At 36.4% G+C, this 21599-nt stretch overlaps 1 pseudogene across 1 annotated transcript in view; it reads right to left on the bottom strand.

The window, feature by feature from the left end:
* Positions 1-21599, bottom strand: part of LOC145167523 (putative disease resistance RPP13-like protein 1) — a 260684-nt pseudogene that overhangs the window by 179599 nt on the left and 59486 nt on the right. The window lies entirely within an intron of this gene.

Here is a 21599-nt window from a genome sequence, read left to right as displayed (position 1 = left end):
AAAGGTTAATTAAGGGGTATGAACTCACCTGTAGTGAGTGGCTTGGATGAACTGATGATATAGGATTGCTAGGTGTCAAGTGAAGACTTGTACACACTCAATGATCCTAGTTAACATATAATATCACATATATGTATCCAATTAGTCTTTAAACAACTAATTAACAAATTTAAGACATCCTAGGACATGAAAAACACCTTATATAAGTGTTATAAGTCCTAAGGATTGCATCTAAGTGTTGTAGGACACTGCTATTGAGTTTAGGGTTCAAGGGAACCCCTTACATGAGTTTACGGTTTTATGACCATAACTCATTGAGTTTACGGTCGTAAACCCATGAGTTTACGGCCGTAAACTCATGCTTCTTTGACCATGTGTTGTTTTGAAGTTCTACAAGTCCTTAGAAGCATATCCAATTGAAGTATAAGCCTATGGAAGAGTTTAGGGCACCATTTCATTCCTAAATGGAGTTTACGGTCCTTGGACCATTTGACCTTGGGTTTACGACCGTAAACCCTTATGTTTTATGGTATTTTGGTGTTTTCATGTTCTTAACTCATCAAGGAAAAGATCCATGCTAGTTCCCAAGGCTTAGAAGGGTAAAGGGCTTACTTTGGCACCCTTTTTAGGGTTTACGGTCCAAGAACATCGTGGACCATAAACACCCTTGATCTTGCCTTTCTTGGGTGTTTTCTTGGTGATTAGAAGTGTAAAAAGCCTTATTATACTCTAGGATAGAAGTACTTACAAGATAGAAGCTTGAAACGGTGTAAAAAGTCCAAGAACACTAGTGTGTGTTCTTGGTGTTCTTGGTGAAACTTGAAGATCTAACCTTTTGGAATGATTTCATGAATGGAGGTGTGTTAAAACACTAGATTAAGTAATATCTCAACTTAAAAGAGTTAGAAACACTTACAAGTTGAAGATCTTGAAGAAAAAGTCGAAGATACTTGAGAGAGAATTGAGTTTGGATCTTGGTTTTGTGAAAAATGGCAAATAATGACTAAGTGTCATATATATACCCCCAAAATAGGGTTTACGGCCGTAAACACCCTTGTTTAGGCCGTAAACTCCAAACTTTTGGAGCTTTGGGGTATTACTGTTGCACAATAAACCCTAGAGCATCCTCTCTCCTGATATCTCCTAAAGTGTTAATCCTAAAATACTCAAACTTATTCCAAAAAGCTTGAAAATTAGCAGCAACAGTTCTGACTTCTATTGAATTGAAATGTTGTACAGAATAGAAATTTCGGGTTGTCACATCATCCCCCCCTTAGAAGGAATTTCGTCCCGAAATTAGAGTTTAAGCAAATATGTAGTTACAAATAACTAAGTAAAAAGACGAGGATATTTCAGTTTCATCTGATCCTCTCGCTCCCAAGTGAATTCAGGTCCTCGCTTGGCGTTCCAGCAAACCTTCACTATCGGGATACGGCTTTGTTTCGTTTGCTTGACCTCACGGTCCATGATCTCTACTGGTTCTTCCACGAAGTTGAGGCTCTCGTTGATCTCGATCTCGTCGAGTGGGATTACAAGAGTCTCGTCGGACAGACACTTTTTTTAAGTTCGAGACGTGGAAGGTAGAATGTACGTTACTGAGTTTGCTCGGTAAGTTAAGTTTGTAAGCTACAGGGCCGATTCTGGCAAGAATCTCGAAAGGCCCTATGTACCTTGGATTTAGCTTTCCACGCTTTCCGAAGCGTATCAAGCCCTTCCAGGGTGAGACCTTCAATAGAACACGGTCGCCCACCTGGAATTCCAATGGTTTCCTTCGTTTATCAGCGTAGCTTTTCTGTCGGTCTCTAGAGGCTTTCAATCGTTCACGAATTTGAACGATCTTCTCTGTCGTTTCCCGAATGATCTCCGGACCTATGAGAGTGCTTTCAGGAACTAGTCCTTTAGCTAACTGGGTATCACCCACCTCAGCCCAGCACAGAGGGGATCTGCACTTTCGGCCATAGAGGGCCTCGAATGGAGCAGCCTTTATGCTTGTGTGATAACTGTTGTTGTAGGAAAATTCGACAAGGGGTAAATGAGTTTCCCATGCTTTCCCAAAGTCGATCACACAGGCTCGCATCATATCTTCCAAGGTTTGGATAGTCCTCTCACTTTGCCCGTCTGTCTGCGGATGGTAGGCTGTACTCATGTCCAGCCTAGTTCCTAGGGAACTTTGTAACGACTGCCAGAACCTCGAAGTGAATCTACTATCTCTGTCCGAGATAATGGATATCGGAACACCATGCAGTCGTACAATCTCCCTAATGTAAGTTCTTGTAAGCTTCTCCATCTTGTCTGTCTCTTTGATAGGCAGGAAGTATGCGGACTTGGTCAATCTGTCGACGATGACCCGTATGGTATCAAGTCCAACCGTTGTCTTGGGCAACTTGGTTATGAAATCCATAGTGATCCGCTCCCACTTCCATTCCGGTATTTCTGGTTGTTGTAGTAGACCGGAGGGTTTCTGGTATTCGACCTTGACCTTGGCGTAAGTAAGGCATTTACTTACGAAGGTAGCAATCTCTGCTTTCATGTTAGGCCACCAGTATAGCTTTTTAAGATCCAGATACATCTTATCTGAACCTGGGTGGACGGAATAACGAGTGGTGTGCGCCTCGTTCATGACCAAGTCTCTGAAACCACCAAGTTTCGGGGTCCAGATCCGGTCCATGAGATAATAAGCTCCTCCACCTTTAACCTCCAAGTTCTTATCCATTCCTCTCAGGGATTCACCTGCCACATTTTCAGGTTTCAAAGCGTCGAGCTGAGCCTCCTTAATTTGTGTGGACAAGTGCGAATGGATAGTCATAGTCAATGACTTGACTCTACGACCAAAATATTCTTTCCGACTTAGGCCGTCAGCTACTACATTGGCTTTACCCGGAAGATAACGAATTTCACATTCGTAATCACTGAGTAGCTCGACCCACCGTCGTTGTCTCATGTTGAGCTCCTTCTGGTCGAATATATGTTGTAGGCTTTTGTGATCTGTAAAGATTGTGCTTTTTGTACCGTATAGGTAATGTCTCCAGATCTTCAGAGCAAACACAACTGCTCCTAACTCAAGATCGTGGGTGGTGTAGTTGACCTCGTGTGTCTTCAGTTGTCTCGAGGCATAGGCGATGACCTTACCTCGCTGTATCATTACACATCCGAGCCCTTGATTCGACGCATCGCAATAGACAACGAAGTCTTCTATTCCTTCGGGGAGGGATAGTATTGGTGCGGTGCACAAGGCTCGTTTGAGCGTTTGGAACACTCTCTCCTGCTTCTCTTCCCAGTCAAAGGATACGCCCTTCTGGGTCAGAGTTGTAAGAGGCTTCGCAATACGGGAGAAGTTCTGAATGAACCTGCGATAGTAGCCAGCGAGGCCCAGAAATTGACGAATTTCTGTAGGCGTCTTCGGTGCTGACCAGCTCTCAATGGCTTTAATTTTGGAAGGGTCCACGTGTATTCCCTCCTCGCTAACCACGTGCCCTAAGAATTCGACTTGTCGGATCCAAAATTCGCATTTCGAGAACTTCGCATAGAGCTTCTCCGAACGAAGAGTTTCTAAGACTAGTCGCAGATGTTGACTATGTTCCTCCTTACTATGAGAGTAGATGAGTATGTCATCGATGAAGACGATGACGAACTGATCCAAGTAAGGACGACACACCCTGTTCATTAAGTCCATGAATATAGCAGGTGCATTTGTTAATCCGAACAGCATCACTACGAATTCGTAGTGCCCATAACGAGTTCGGAAGGCTGTCTTCGGAACATCCTCCCCTAACACTCGTAGTTGGTGATATCCGGATCTTAAGTCGATTTTTGAAAAGAAATTTGCCCCTTGAAGTTGGTCGAATAAATCGTCGATCCTAGGCAAAGGATAACGATTTTTGACGGTCAGTTTGTTGAGCTCCCTGTAGTCGATACACATACGAAATGATCTGTCTTTCTTCTTGACGAACAAGACTGGAGCTCCCCAGGGTGAGAAGCTTGGTCTTATAAAGCCCTTGCTGAGCAGTTCGTTAAGTTGACAGGATAGTTCTTGCATCTCTGCAGGTGCTAGACGGTAAGGCGATTTGGCTACGGGAGTAGCCCCTGGAACTAAGTCGATTCGGAACTCGACTTGACGTTGCGGAGGTAATCCTGGGAGTTCTTCTGGAAAGATGTCGGGAAAGTCGCGTACTACTGATATGTTATGAATGTCTTTCGTTTCTTGGCTCACATCGACCACATGAGCAAGGAATGTGCGCATTCCTTTCGCAAGAATTTCTGAGCTTGAATGCTCGAGATGATACGAAGGTTCGTGTCGGGTTTGTCGCCATATACTACTAGAGTTTCGCCAGACGACAGATTAAGGCGTACAGCCTTTTCGTAACACATGATGTCGGCACAATGAAGACTCAACCAATCCATGCCGATGATGACGTCGAAACTTTTTATAGATACCGGCATGAGATCGATCGAAAATGAATGGCTATCTAAAGTTAGGGTACACCCTATGAATATACTGCTAGTGCTCTCCGTCTTTCCATTAGCCATTTCTATAGTGAACGGTTCTTTAAGTGCTCGTGATTTTTTGCTTAAGTAAATGAGCAAATTTTTGGTTCACGAAACTCCTCTCTGCTCCACTATCGAATAATATGCATACATAAGAGTTATCGAGGAGAAACGTACCAGTGACCACCGTGGGGTCGGCAACCGCTTCCTCATGGCCTATAGCCAGAACTCTTCCCACTCTACCGACATTCCCTGCCTTTGGGCAGTCCCTCTTGTAGTGGCCCACCTCGCCACAATTGTAGCAAGCATGGCCCACACCAGCGTCGGGGACTTGGTTGAGTGGTCTTGCCGAAGCTTTACAGAAACGGGCAGTGTGCCCCTTCCTGTTGCAGTTTGAACATTGCATTTCCCGGCAGGCTCCTGTGTGGTGGAAGTTGCATTTGTTGCACTTAGGCAAACTTCCAGAATACTGCTTGACCGGAGAAGCAGCGGCAGGTGCTATCGCAGCATGAACTGCCACGACCTGCTGCTTTTTGGCAGCCTTCTTCTTCTTGTTGTCATCCCATAATTTCCGCTTGGAATCAGCGGTTTTGGAGGGTTCTGAGATGGTCAGGGTTGTTGTTGCGGCCGGGGTACGAACCCCATGGTCTATGAGCCGCTGTGCCAATCGCTTGGCACTATCAAATGTAGTGGGGTGTGATGCCAAAACATTTCCCTGGTATGGTGGCATCAGCCCCCATATATATCTCTCGATTTTCTTCCCCTCAGTATGAACCATGTTGGGGCAGAGGGCCACCAGTTCACAGAACCTGGCGGTATACGAGACTACGTTAGAGCCCTTCATGGTTAGGCTCCACAGTTCTTCCTCCAGCTTCTGGATCTCACCCCTCGGGCAATACTCCTCAATCATGAGGTCTTTCATAGTATCCCAGCCCATAGCATTAGCCACCACAAGGGATAGTGACTTGACATGGCTATTCCACCATGTTAGGGCTTTTGATTCGAAGGTACAAGCGGCAAACTTGACCTTGCTTCCCTCCGGGCATGAGCAGATCTCAAAGACCGACTCTGTCTTCTCGAACCATTGCGAGAGGACAATGACTCCGCCAGTTCCCTTAAAGGACAATGGCTTGCAGTTTGTGAAGTCCTTATAGGAGCACTCTCTCGAGCACACGGGAGCTTCACCCTGAATAGACTGCACAGGGGTACCTCCTCCAGTGGAACCAGAAGAGTGATATTGAGCCATGGCTGTAGCCACAGCTGCAGCTACAGCAGCATTTAGTGCTGCCGTATCGATTTGAGGAGCAGGTGGTGTCGGTGCATGAGGATTGTGTTTTGTTGATTTGCGTGGAGGCATCTTTGAACTATAAGTTTAGAAAGATGGAGACATTGATAAGAATCTAATAGGAAATGATGAGAATGAATCATGGACTAACTCTCCATAGTCCAACAGCACAAATGAATAGCACGATTAAATAGTATGATTGAATGAAGATCTAGTACCAACAGATGATAGCAATTGGATATTGATTTCCATATCATTAGATATCTGTCAAAGACACTGGGATTACAGATGTAACAATTTCGGGAAAAATAACCTAGAAGTAGGTCTTACATCAACCAATATGGGAAAATTTTGACAGAACTACGACCTAATCAAGACCTAACAGGTCTAAGATTTACAAAGATAGGAAATTAGACTAGAGTTTTTACATAAACTAGTTTATATCCAAAAGAGAAGTCGATGAGACTCTATCAGCGACGAGAACTACTAGAGTGAGTTCTTGAATCCGACAGAAGACGTTCTATGTCCCCCATTCGCCTATCAGATCTTGCTTGCTGAGCTCGAAGTTCTCTGACTTCAGCTTGGGTCTCAGCAAGTTCCCTTTGTAGAACTGTATTGCGGACCTGAGTCCTTTCCTGAGCAGACTCGAGCTGGCGAATGCGGACTGTGTTAACGCCAGAGTTGGCGTCAATCTCAACGACTCGGTCAATAGCTGCTCGACCTTGCTCGGTGTTCCGAGCAATCCTACGGACCATTACGGGTAGGACCCTGTCAGCTGAACCTCCCTCGGTGAGGTTGTAGAAGCTTCTGTCTCCATTGTAGGGTATGGGTTGACCCTGTTCCTGACTCCATCTGTTCAAGTTTGTGGCCCACATAGGAGTGGGTCCTTGAAATGTTGGACGAGGGTTCAGGTTTGGGTCTTGAGCAGCTGGGGGTAGGTTGTTGACTTCAGGCTCTGAGTCAGAACCATCAGAAAAGCCTTCAGCTTCATGATCATCCAAAGGGATTGGGTGATCATCTTCTGGTTCTTCTTCCAGCCATTCTGCGTTGCCATGGTTGGGGTAGTACGGGTCTCCGGGAAGATGGAATCCAGCCATTAATTCTACGCGAGAAAAGAGGGATATAAGAAATAAATAAATAGACGTACTAATTAGATAATTATAAGATGATCTTTATCAGTTACTTCAATACTTGTTTAGTGCATACCAGTTATATGTATTCAGGACAGGATAGACCTTCGAATAAGTGACCCTAACTCTAAGCCCACAACCCAACGAGGACAGGAAATAAAGCAAAGATTCACAGATTCTAAGTCTATGACATCCTAGCACATATAACCTTAGTGTATCCACTAAACAACCATTGACATACTAATAAAGACCTTTAGTTCTCAGATAAGTAATTATAGTAACACAAAATACTCCTATAGTATTTTAAGTTTATGTTCTGTTCTACTGTTCTTGTTGTAGAAGTGTTGGTAAGTTTTTAGACTTGTTGCAACCTCACAACCATACTTAGGCACATGCTAATCACTCCTCGGATAATGTAGTTGATCAGGCTACATCTTCCCACGGTTGACCATATGTCTCTAAGTCTACTTGTGCTGTCCAACAATCGTAATACTTTGTTCTGTCCTAGTGACACTGATTTTAGTATGAATGCAGGTATGTATACTTAGTTAAATATTTTATTATTTAAAAGTATAAACTCTTTATCAGAGTATTTTAATCCCGCTGTGTTTATAGTTTGTATATCTTTTATGGGTTGATACACTCGATTCACTATAAACAATGCTCTGATACCAATCTATCACACCCTAAAACCGGAACGGCGGAAACGTTCGGGGGTGGAGGACGTCATGTACAGTATCACAACAATGCAAAGTAGTAAACAAGCAACAACATCATCCATTGCATTAATAATATAATTTCATACAAGTGTGTTCTGTCAGGTTATATAGACACCAAAAATAATATACATCAAAATAAAGATAAGTCTTGAACGAGCTCCATCTTCGCAAAAACCTGGCCCCGGTACCTGTCTACTGGCGACCTGAGAATACAAGTTATTTTGAAAGAGTTTATCAGCTTTAAAGCTGGTGAGATCATAAGTATATTAGTGTCTGTGTTTGTATGAAAGTGTTTGTAAGTCTTGTAATGTATAAGTTTTGTAAAAGTTGTAATTGTTTGAACTCTCCTAGAAAACCCTATGTTTCCTACTAAAAGTAGCCTTCTACCAAGGCATCTAGTATATGTGTGTGTGTCTCTTGTAAGAGTGTGTATTTTCCCAAATCCGACTATCATTAACCAAAAACATAGTTTCTACATTATTGTTTATTGTGTGAATATCACAAAGTAAATGTAATGGGAAAATGATATAGTACTGTAGTGTTGTATTAAGTAACTACTGCTGTACTAACTACTTTAAACCAATTGTTATTTAAAGTACCATGTGATCGGCATGTATCCTGCTACCGACTCAATAGAAAAACGACAATGTAAGATGTCGTAAGAAATGACGTTTGGCACCCGTAGACTTGCAAGTCCCACTGTAGCGAGCAACAAGGTGTAGGATAGTCAATCCAGTATAGATCTATACACAAACTCATACGCTCCAATTAAGGAGATTCTGGATACAAAAACAGTCATGTCAGGTAGTGCCATGCCCCGTTTAGTGGCTCACATAAATGTAATAATGTATATGTAATGAATGTGCTAGCTGTATTGTATGTTCTCCCTCTATCTAGCCTGTATGTTCTCTCTGTATGGTATTGTTTCTTATCTCTTTCTCTGTATGGTATTGTTTGTTATCTCTTTCTCTGTATGGTATTGTTTGTTATCTCTTTCTCTGTATGGTATTGACTCATGTATGAACTGACTCCTTGTATGTTTCATTATTCTAGTAATAGTATCTTCCTAAACTATACCTATTATAGTTTACTAGTAATGTTGTTTGTGTATATGAACATGTTTGTATAACTTTGCTACCCAAAGGCATTGAACTGAATGAAAGAAGTAACATTTTATATCTATATATGTATACATGATATATAACTAATATTTAGACGACATTCGGACGAATAACCGATACCTTAAGGCCACATCCAAACGAGGAAAAGGGAATAAGGTGAGTTAGCCTTCCTAAGTCCTTTAAACATTACTTATATAACTATACATATATAGGTATGCAGAATATTAGTTAAAAGAATTTAAGTAAAAGTATTTATCATACAAAAGAGTTTGGTAAAAGCATTTGGTATTTAAAAGAGTTTGTAAGACAGTTTGAAGTAAAACAGTTTGGTAACACAGTTTGAAAAGTAAGAAATCCACTTGTTTGGTAGTTATTAATCACATGTGATTGATATAATAACTATAATAATTCAACTTGTATCCCCCCATAAAAGCATTTAAAAACATTTAAAAGGTTAATTAAGGGGTATGAACTCACCTGTAGTGAGTGGTTTGGATGAACTGATGATATAGGATTGCTAGGTGTCAAGTGAAGACTTGTACACACTCAATGATCCTAGTTAACATATAATATCACATATATGTATCCAATTAGTCTTTAAACAACTAATTAACAAATTTAAGACATCCTAGGACATGAAAAACACCTTATATAAGTGTTATAAGTCCTAAGGATTGCATCTAAGTGTTGTAGGACATTGCTATTGAGTTTAGGGTTCAAGGGAACCCCTTACATGAGTTTACGGTTTTATGACCATAACTCATTGAGTTTACGGTCGTAAACCCATGAGTTTACGGCCGTAAACTCATGCTTCTTTGACCATGTGTTGTTTTGAAGTTCTACAAGTCCTTAGAAGCATATCCAATTGAAGTATAAGCCTATGGAAGAGTTTAGGGCACCATTTCATTCCTAAATGGAGTTTACGGTCCTTGGACCATTTGACCTTGGGTTTACGACCGTAAACCCTTATGTTTTATGGTATTTTGGTGTTTTCATGTTCTTAACTCATCAAGGAAAAGATCCATGCTAGTTCCCAAGGCTTAGAAGGGTAAAGGGCTTACTTTGGCACCCTTTTTAGGGTTTACGGTCCGAGAACATCTTGGACCGTAAACACCCTTGATCTTGCCTTTCTTGGGTGTTTTCTTGGTGATTAGAAGTGTAAAAAGCCTTATTATACTCTAGGATAGAAGTACTTACAAGATAGAAGCTTGAAACGGTGTAAAAAGTCCAAGAACACTAGTGTGTGTTCTTGGTGTTCTTGGTGAAACCTGAAGATCTAACCTTTTGGAATGATTTCACGGATGGAAGTGTGTTAAAACACTAGAGTAAGTAATATCTCAACTTAAAAGAGTTAGAAACACTTACAAGTTGAAGATCTTGAAGAAAAAGTCGAAGATACTTGAGAGAGAATTGAGTTTGGATCTTGGTTTTGTGAAAAATGGCAAATAATGACTAAGTGTCATATATATACCCCCAAAATAGGGTTTACGGCCGTAAACACCCTTGTTTAGGCCGTAAACTCCAAATTTTTGGAGCTTTGGGGTATTACTATTGCACAATAAACCCTAGAGCATCCTCTCTCCTGATATCTCCTAAAGTGTTAATCCTAAAATACTCAAACTTATTCCAAAAAGCTTGAAAATTAGCAGCAACAGTTCTGACTTCTATTGAATTGAAATGTTGTACATAATAGAAATTTCGGGTTGTCACAGGCAGGAATTCTGTTTCTGGTATTGAAGTTGATGTTCAGGTCAAAGCACAAGAGCTTCGTCTTCTAAATAAATTGAATGTGTTGATACAAGATTTAGAATCTCGAATTCAAGACAAGCTTGATATTATGGATAAAACTAATGAGTCACGAATGAAGTATATGTCTTCGAATTTTAATGAGGAGCTTTAAGAGTTGAAACGTGTTGCCAAGGAACTTCATGTTATTTTTGTGCAAGATGTAAAAACAGTTCGTGAAAATATGAATCGAAAGCTTGAAGAGATGAAAATGAGTGTGTCCTCAGAGCTCAGTGAGTTGGATAAAAAGTATTCTTCTCTCCTTGAGAAAGTTGATATTATTGCTGCTGGTGTTACTTCGTTTGTTAAAACACATCAATCTTTTGTTCCCAAGTTTGATGAGAAAGCAATTGCTGGCGTTACCAGTTTTGGTCAACTTAATACCATGCTTGTAGAATTGAAGGAGCTTGTTTTGAAGTCTGGCTCATCATCTCTATTCACTCCTGAGTTTGTAGATCAGAAGTTTCGTTCATTCGAGACTGCGATTCAAAATGTGTTGGCTCCATTGTCTCAGTTTGTCACTATCTTACCAACGAATGCCCCGCCTGTTACCACAGGGGTGCAAGGGGGAGAAAAGGAAGGTGTTGGTAAAGGAGTAAATGTTTCTGGGCAAAAGAATGAAGAAACAAAGGTTGTTGGAAAAGTTTTCAAAACTCAAATTCCTACAACAAAACCAATATTTTCGAAGGCTGAACCGGTAATGGCAACTACAGTTACTACAAGGCCAATTGCTAAAGGCATTGTAATTGAGTCTACTGGTGGAGGGAGTTCTTCGAAACCCAAACAAAATGAAGCAGATAAAGGAAAAGGAAATGGTTTGTTATAGAAAAGTCTAAGGAAGAAAGAAAAGCTGAAACTGAAGCAGAGATGGAGAAGCAGTGTCAAATTTAGAGTATTTTGATGCTTCGTAAAAATGATCCTCCTACTATGGACAAAGGTGATCCAACGAAGTTACACAGTTATGAAAATATTGAAGCAAGAGTGTCATATAATGAAATGTATGCATTTGAGAATAAGCCAAGAAAGAGCAATGCAATAGAGAACACAGATATGAATCAACTTGATTTCCCAATCAATGAAATGATGTTCATCACAGCACAATACAAAATTATTGAGAACTTCAAGAATGAAGATGACTTTCTACATATGAAGCTGAGGTTTCATGTTGTGTTGGGAAAGAATCAGGAAGAGGTTTGGTCCCTTATCAAGATTGTGCGTGTGATAAGTGTGACTAAGGATGTATTGTTTGAAAACATGATTCAGAATTTTCGATTTCATGTTGTAAGAGCAAACAATGTGGTTTGTGATTTTTTAGTTGCTGACTTTCCATTGATGAACTTGAATGATCTTATTCAAGTTGCATTGATTCTCAAAGATATGGACGCTTCAAAACTTCAAGGGACAGGCAAAGAGATTTTGAGACTTGGTCTAGGTCACATCAAAATCTTTATAGATAATTACTATGATTCTCTAGCCTTAACTGATATTGAGCTGTGTACGACACTGGGAAAGGAAATAAAAGTAGCTCCAGAAACTGTGAAGAGTCAAGAAGAATTGAAGAAGTTTGTAGATGGGGAAATTTGTTTAAATCCAATGGGATTAGTTTTTTCAGGAAAAGACAAGAAAGGAAAAGTTAAGAGTTTCTTATTTCATGCTTCGGAAGTGGAAAGGTATACTACTGCTCAATACACGAACTTTATTGTTTGTATGAATAATTGTAAGAAAAACAACGAAGGAGATAAGACTGAGCTGAAGAAGGTTATGAGCTGGTATACAGAGATTCGAAGATCAATGCATATGGCTGCTCAAATTCTCACAAACTGAGTTCGACACTGATTACAATGGGGGAGAATGTTAGTGTCAAATATGTTGTAATGTGTCGAACTTATTTGAGTTAGTTTTGAAAGTCATTTTATCTATTTACTAAGGCATAACAGTTTCGAAGTCTTGATGTTTAGCCCTTAGTATTTTTTTGTATACTTTCTTATTCTCCTATAAATAGGAGTTGTACTCAGAGTTAGATAGAACTTTTCCAAGTGATTCTGTCTAGAATTCTCTTTGTATTCGAAAGTATAATTGAGCGATAAACCAGATCTTATTTACCCTCCGTGTTCATACTACTTTGATTACTCTGATTACAATCATACTCGATTAAATCGCAACTACACCGTAAACACCATAAAGTTGTGGTGTTTACGCCCCAAGATGCTTCTTAGAAAGGTGTTTACGCCCAAGATGCTCCCTAGGAAGGTGTTTACGCCCAAGATGCTCCCTAGGAAGGTGTTTACGCCCAAGATTCCTTCCACTTGATGTGTTTACGCCCCAAGATGCTTCCATTTGATGTGTTTACGCCCAAGGGGGTCCACTAAGGTAGTTTACGCCCAAAGCATGGATTCCCTAAGTAGTTTACACCTCTAAGGTGGTCCACCAAGGAGTTTACGCCCTAGGATCCTTCCTAGGATGGTGTTCACGGTCATTAATGGCCCAAATGAAGGGGTTCACGGCCAAACATGGCCCAATGAAAAAGGTTTATGGTCTTAGATGGTATCCTTAAGTGTGTTTATGTTTTGGATGATTTTTATAAATGTGTATATGTTTCTAGTGTTTAGAAAGCTCAAAATGATGGCCTTAAAGTTCAAGCATTCAAGGTTGCAACATAACACGATTTCTTATATCTATATCATGTGATTCTTAATCAAATCCATTTGTCTACTCTTGCCTTGATAAACGTGTTTACTTTCAAGAGATTACCTTGTATGTAGCTTCCAAAGTGTACACTTTCATGTGCAAGCACCTATGCCCTTTTAGCTTTTAAGGTTTTCATTGCAATAGGGTTACAATTTAGACCTTGCTTGATTCAAAATTTTCGGGTTGTCACAATAAACTATATAGATTTTAGTCCATGTTAATTGTGTAAAATAAAGACTCACTTTTCACAAATGGTTCGCCTTTTATGGTGTTTTAATAAGGCCAAAGGAGTATTTTCTAACCAATGTGTCTTTCGTGCTTAAGATGACGAATTAACAAACAGGCAAACTTTTTTACTATGATGATTTAGCTAAAAAGTTATTTTGCAACTAAAGGGAGTAAGAAGTTATATATATATATATATATATATATATATATATATATATATATATATATATATATATATATATATATATATATATTTAGACAGAGAGAGAGAGAGAGAGAGAGAAAGAGAGTTAGGTTCAAATGTTTTCAACAAGTATTGTGTGCATGGATGCACTAATCACAATTTGGCAAATTATTAATTATTTTATTAAATATGTAAGGGTAATTATGTAATCTTTCATTTTAATTCTTTATTTAGTTTGATTGTTATCCCTTTATATTAGGCAATGATTTATGACTGATTTAGTTATCATTAATTTAATTTTCTTTATATACTCGATTCAAACGTTTCCCACAAACAGATGACAATTGTCGATTCCCCACAAACAGATCACAATTGTCGATTCCATTAGCTGATAATCAATTTGTTTTACACAATCGATGGATGTTCATACTGGAAATCGGAACCATGTATTCATACATTATTAACAACCTCATCTGACCATGATAATGAAGATTCGATTCAAACGTCCCCCACACACCCTTTTACTGTTTTTACATATACATATGTATCAAATCTGATAATCTTGCAGGATAATGAAGATCATAATCCCGGGAAGGATCTGGGTAATGTTAATGATCCCAAGAATCCAATGAGTGAAGTTGTGAAGGACAAAAGAAGATGTAAAATATGCTTTGGATTTGGTCATGATAGCAGGAACTGTCCTTTTGGATTGAAGAAAGCATAGAACTACAAGAAATTCATCAAATTCGTCGTTTTTAGATATTATTAAGTTTGATTTCAGTAAAATAAAAGTATGTTTTTGATGAATTATATGGTATTATTAAGTTTCGTTTCAGTTTAATAAAATTATCATTTTAAAGAATGTTTGTGTTTTTCTGGTATATTTATGTTTTATAGGATCATTTTATCATTTGAATTTAAACGCTAAATATTTACAACTTAAACATTCTCACTAATCATCTTATATATTCCAGGTCACACACTCAACCCAAGATGGTTCATTCAAATGTACTTGTATGCATTTTGAACATGTAGGGATCTTATGCAGACACATATTCTGTGTGTTTAAGTTTTATGGCATTGAACAAATTCCTGAAAAGTACATTTTGAAACGTTGGCGTAGGGATGTTATTCCAACAGAATTACTGAAAAGACGCTTCAATAGTTCTTTTGATGATTCTAATTCCGACATGACTGATATTGATATTTTTTCAACTGTTGACCGTTGTGTGTCTTTTTTGAGCCATGATGCAGCTAAGTTAAAGTTATACCTTGACGAGCAGAATAAGTTGAAAAAAAATTTGTAGACGATTGTCCAAATCATGATCGACCGACCAGAGCAGAACAGTTCAAGAAGCTTCTAGGCGTGGTAGTTCCTGATGTAGCATCTCATGTTAGTGACATTCAGAATCCTTCAAATATTCGTAACAAAGGCTCCAGCAGTCGTGGGAAAAGATTAAAATCTACAAAAGAGATGATTGAGAAAGAAAGCTCGAAACCTAAGAGAAAGTGTGCAACATGTCAACAGATGGTTCATCATGACAAAAGAAATTGTCCTTTAAAGAACGGCCATAAATAATTCCCTTTTTATGTTATTTTAATGGTTTTAGTAAAATGACATTTCATTTTAATTTTGTCGGTTCACCTTCATTGTTATCTTTTATGTCGTTTAATAAAGTATTCACCTTGATTGCTAGTGACGATGCCATTGTCAATGTATCTAACAATATTTATCTTTTTTAATTACTTAAAAATAATCATATAACAAAATACAAATATTCATTCCATCAATTCTATAAATTCATTATTTTCCTTACTTACAGCAAGTTATACAACTTTTTTCAATCATTTTTAGATTGATTTTCATTTTAACAAAAATGTTTTATTGCTTAGCACAGTATACAAACAACGTGTACAATTTATATACAAGTATTCATTATACCATATTTACTTTCAACAAGCCTATATATTTCGTAAACATAATCATTCCAACAAAATTTTATATCTAAATATACATTTTCCATCAACATCCATTTTATATACACGTATTCTTTGTAACAAATTTGCTTTTTACTGAATTATACATTTACACACACATATTTAATTTAAATAAGGGTACATTATACCAAAATATACATTTCTCATCTACATCAAATTAATAGAAAATAAAAACTATAACATATTCTTATAGAATCATAACAACATAAAATATTCTATCTGCATCAAAAAAACTGTAAAAACAACCGAGGCACACAACATATGAAGTCGACGAAATTTACTTCATATTTCCTAAACATATCCATTCCAAAAGAATTTTTTATTTTGATTTTTTATGCATTATACATTTACACACACATATTTAATTTCAAAAAGGGTACATTATACCTAAAGATACATTTGTCATCTACATCCAATTAATAGAAAATAAAAAACTATAACATGTTCTTCTAGAATCATAACATTTACAATATTCTATCAGCATAAAAAAACTATAAAAACAGTCTACCCACACAATATCTGGCCATTTGTTAAAAAACATACATCAACACATACATTATTAACAACAACCTAGAATTATATTTAAAAAATCTTCATAATTTAATACTAAAATTTATTAATAAATAGCCCATCAAAAACTTAGTATTAAACTACTTCCCATTCTACCAGAATTGCTTATCACAATGCACAAAATCATCATCCCAGAATTTAAATAATGCATCAACACAACCTTTATACCAAAATTAATATTCCATTAGAAGATATAAGCTTACATACTGATAAAAATACTTCAAAACATATGACAGACAAAGTACTTTTTCAAACATCTAACATAAAGCAGAATCGTGTTTCAACAACCACAAAAAAAAAGTTCAGATCATGCCATGTCAACATTTATCTTAAAAAAACCAAACTACCACTTCAAATTCTTACCTACGACCCTTTGCTTTTCCTTTTTTCTTCCTATTTTCAGCTGACTGTTGAAGAAGCATATTTTGTTCCAAAATATCCAGCTTACGAAACGCTTCAAAATCTTTAACTATCATACTCTTAAACTTGAACTCAGTTGTCAACAATCTTGCCATGTATTTCGTTCTTAACTTAATTATAGCACTAACATCACCAGGCATTTTACCTGTAAGACCACACTCCCAACGCCCTTCATTTTCCCACATGTAACTTTCCATATGCCTCATGAGGTAGATTCCACAATCTGTTCCAGATTTTTCTACTTGCCAAGATATGTTCATCACCCGTCCCGTCTTAAAAGTTAAGGCTTTTGCCATTGAGTGATGTTCTGATGTCAAGTAGTTGCAAAACAGTTTTTTCTATCATTAAATACAAGAAATACATCAAACATATTCTTATAACAGTATTTAGAATGAAAACCTAGGGCTCAGAATTTTTTTGATTATCTTACCACTAGGTTTGGTATCATGCCATATTTCCTTTCCAAAGTTCCTGTTCTCTTCACATTATCTACTATGTAGTATAAACTTGATCTCAGATCAAAGATGAGTAAGTAATACTTCCCATCATCAACTATTGGGAAGAAAACCTTGTACACATTAAAAAAAGAAGTTAATTTAATATTAAGTGATGCAACAAATTTTACATTTACTAAATAAACTTACATGCGCAACATCTCTAAAACTTGGCTTGACATAAAACTTCTTAATGTAGATTCGCAATAGAGTAGCAAAAATCCTACATTTCAGATCTTCCGACTTTAATTCATTCAATATCTCTTGTCTGTAAAAACCCACATCAACAGCAAAATTAATTCTACAAAAATAAATCTGAATTTAAAAATTAATTTAAAAAATAAATTCATACCACAATAGTTGTATCGAAGAAAAATCTTGAAAGCGATGATTCATCCTTGTAGTTCTCCATTTTGTTTAAAAATGCAGCCCAACAATCAATTACTTTAGAATGCAAAAACATTCCTTGATTGAATTGATATGCAAAACCCTGGTGCAACAAATGACTTGTTCCAATGTCCCAAATCTCATCCCTGTAACAAAAATTATATATAAAATCAATCTAAATACATTCAAATTAATATTCTACAAATATAATAAGTGACTCATATATACGAACCCATCATCTCTATTAGATGCAAAAACTGAATTGCATATGCCTGTTTCATCCTTGGTCAGTTTATCCCCAACCTTAACAATTCTTTCAATATAAGGGGAATGAAATATTTTTGCCTTTTTAGGGATACGTTTTTCCCTTTTGTCATTATCATCATCTTCTGCAGCATTATCAACAGCTTCTCCTATATTTTTTCCAACCACATTATCCCCACTCATTCCAGACATTAGCTTTTTCCTTCTATACACCTGTAACTCATTTTCATCCAACAACTTAATCATTTCCTCATTCACCCCAGGAAGTCGATGAAACTGACTCATTGTTAAAGAATTGGTATCAACATGTGTACTATAATTGACTTCTTTTTCTACATTAGCTTCAGTAACTATCAATCCTCTAACAGGTGAACTATTTCCTTCACCGCCATCACCTACATCATTCATATTTAACTCATTACAACCCTCCGGCTCATGAAATTTTTTGTTACTTGCCCCTTCATGCACTTCCTTGAAAAGCTCATTCATATTTTCCATCCACTCATTCAGCACCAAACTATCAGGGAATTTTTCCAAACCATCATTCAACGCAACCTCCATAGTACTTTTTTCTGTTAGAATTAACCCATAACTATGCTCTAAAACAACAGCGTATGCCTGCAATACATATAATTAATTATTAATTACATTCTAAGAATATTTCACCAACTTTAATATGGTAAATGTATAGATAATTTAGTAGTATTCCAGAATATGTAATTTATATTCAACCAGAATATAAATTCAAATATTAATTACAGTAATTGCAAATTAAATAATTATCCAAAAAAACATACTATTACCTCCTCATCTCCAAAATCCCTCTTAAAACTGACCAATTTTTGTTTTTCACCTCCTGTTTCATCCCTCATATTGACATCGTCATGCTCATCCCGAAATTGCTTCCCGAACCCTCCCAAACTGATTTCCAATCGTTGAATCTCTAACAAATTAGCACCATTAATATGCCCAATAAAAGGAAACCTTTTGTCTAACTTCATAGAATACTTCATGTTATACACGTACACCAACTAAAAAAATCAGTAACTTAATCAATACATCAATAATAAATCACTACCAAATCTAAATTTTCATATAACAATATTTCAAACTTACAATCAGGAGTGTAATAGGACCACTGTAGTAGCTTGATTTGCCATCCCTTTTCCATAGTTTTTTCCTTGATCCCAAACAATCAAGCATATATTTACACCAATTTAACATTGAAAAGTCTTATACCAACACCAACTTCCTTACCACTTTTATTTGATTTGTTCCCATCAACATTGACTCTATGAAGTTGTTAACAAAAAGGGTCAAAAAATTAAGCCTAAACATCAAACTATCTTTTGTTGTACCCTGAATCCTTCTTAAATACTCCTCACCATTGAACTTATCACAAGTATATTGTCCCCTCCATTCATCCAGAATTTGATTCCCCTTATCACACAATGGCAACTCATTGATGTCTTCTCCACCAATTGGTAACCCCATCATATCATGCACTGTCTGTTCTGTTATCTCAATAACAGAGTTTTGTAGGACAAGTCTTCTACTATCGACATCATACACATCTAACCCCATCATATCATGCATTGTCTGTTCTGTTATCTTAATAACAGAGTTTTGTAGGACAAGTCTTCTACTATCGACATCATACACATCTAAAAGATAATAGCTTAGTTGCCCCGGATAACTTGTAATATTCACTTGCAGAATTGACCCAAAACCCATTCTCAAGATTGGTTGTTTTTGTTCCGGTGACATCCCCCTAACAGCTGCAGTGATGTTATCACATTTCATTCTGGTTGGAAGGTATCTTAAACCAGGTGGATATTCCTTACTTGTTTTTCTAACATTACCTTCTTGTTCCTCTTTGACGGATTCATCAATTCCCTTATTCTTTAAATTTTTTACAATTGGAACTCTATCATATTTCCTATTTGACCTAACCTCTCTTTCCAAAAGTAGTACATTTAAAGGTTTAGGACTTTTCTTTGGTTCAACTGATTTATCAAGCTTTTTCTTTGACCTTCTTTCTCGTTTCACATGTTGTTATTCTTCATGTACTTGTTCTGCTATAACACACAATAAATATTATAATGTTTAGTATAAGATATTAGATATTAATGTTTTAAAATATAAGATATTCTCTATATTCTAACAGGATTAAAATTTATTTCAATAACACAACTACCATAAACGCAAAATTCCCATTCAAACAGAATACAAAATAATGACATATTACAAAAAAAATATTTAAAGAAGTGCAATTCTAACAGAATATAAAATAAACTAAAAAAACATCATACATTTCATTTTCAAACATAACCCACTGCATATTGAAATACTTATATTCATACACATATTCGTATTCTACTAGAATATTCTACAATAATTGTACCTGTTTCAATTTAACTCATATTTCTAACTTAATAAAAATTAAATAACAAACAGTAAACATATTACACAATTTGTTAAAATGATAACATTATTAAAGAAAAATTAACAAAAAACACCCTCTTTAAACTCTATCAGATGATATTACATATAAATTAGAATTCTACCACAATCATTTATATTTTAGTACAAGACATAAAATCCACTATCTATCTGGATAGTCACACTCATATACAACATACCATTCTACTAGAATTTTACATATCTAAACTTAATCGATCAATTAGAATTTTGAATGTTTCAGTTTAAGTCATTAATCATATACAAACTTTGATTCCAGTAGAATATAAAAATTTTATACCCTGCTAATTAACTACTTATTCGTAGAATTTTTCATTACAATTTTAACTAATAAAACAACATGATTAATTCTAGGAGAATAACAAACATCTTTATGTTCATATGAATAGAGCATTCGGGCAGGATAAACATGGACAATTATTTCATTCTATCATACTATTATTATTTCAAGGCATACTGTAATGAACAATAATTATTCTTACAAATTCCAAAAAATGACACCTTCTTCTTGCAAACCACAAATCATACATGCATAAATGATTTTAAATACACTTCCTAAACTATAATACATTTTTCGAACTCAATAAACATCAACTAAAACAAAAAAATTGTTACCTTCAGGTTGCGCAACGAAATCATCATCGTCATCTTAAAGATTCAAGGTCGTTGCTGCTGTGTTCTTGAACTTCGACTTGAATGAAGTCGATCGTGTACTCCTCATTCTTATAGAATACCGTTCACAGAAGCCCCCAAATGCTGATTCCGTCTTCTAGGGTTAAGTGTCGATATTTATATGAAAAACCTTCAAAGAATCTTCCGATTTTGAAGATTGATTACAAAAAATCAGAATGTGTTTCAACCTCCAAAGGAATTGGGTTTTTGATTTTGTGAGTATGCGAGATATTTGGGATTATCGTTTGATCACTTCCATATTTATCGACAGTTTCCTAATAAAATGACGAGGAATGTACCATTCTACCCTTCCCTGACCAGTCAATTAATGAAAGCATATTAATTTGTTTTTTTTCTATTAAATTTTAAAAGAAAATCACTTTCTTAATTTACCACAAATGATTGGCCTAGAATCATTTACACAAGCAGACAATACTTAACAAAAACAAAATAACCTAACCCTATATATATATATATATATATATATATATATATATATATATATATATATATATATATATATATATATATATATATGTTCTTATCTTTTTCTATGTTTAGTGAAGACTTTGATTTAACTAATATGTAGGTTTGTGATGAATCGTAGAATCAAGTATTAATCAAAATCAGAGTTAAACGAATGCAGATTGAACAAACGATGTAAATAAGATCTGGTTTCTGCTCGTTT

This window comes from Lactuca virosa, chromosome 3, assembly GCF_052849685.1.
Source record: "Lactuca virosa cultivar CGN04683 chromosome 3, Lactuca_virosa_CGN04683_v6, whole genome shotgun sequence".
Taxonomy (NCBI): Eukaryota; Viridiplantae; Streptophyta; class Magnoliopsida; order Asterales; family Asteraceae; genus Lactuca; species Lactuca virosa.
The sequence above is the reverse complement of the archived record's forward strand: the minus strand, read 5'-3'. Positions and strand labels throughout refer to the sequence as shown.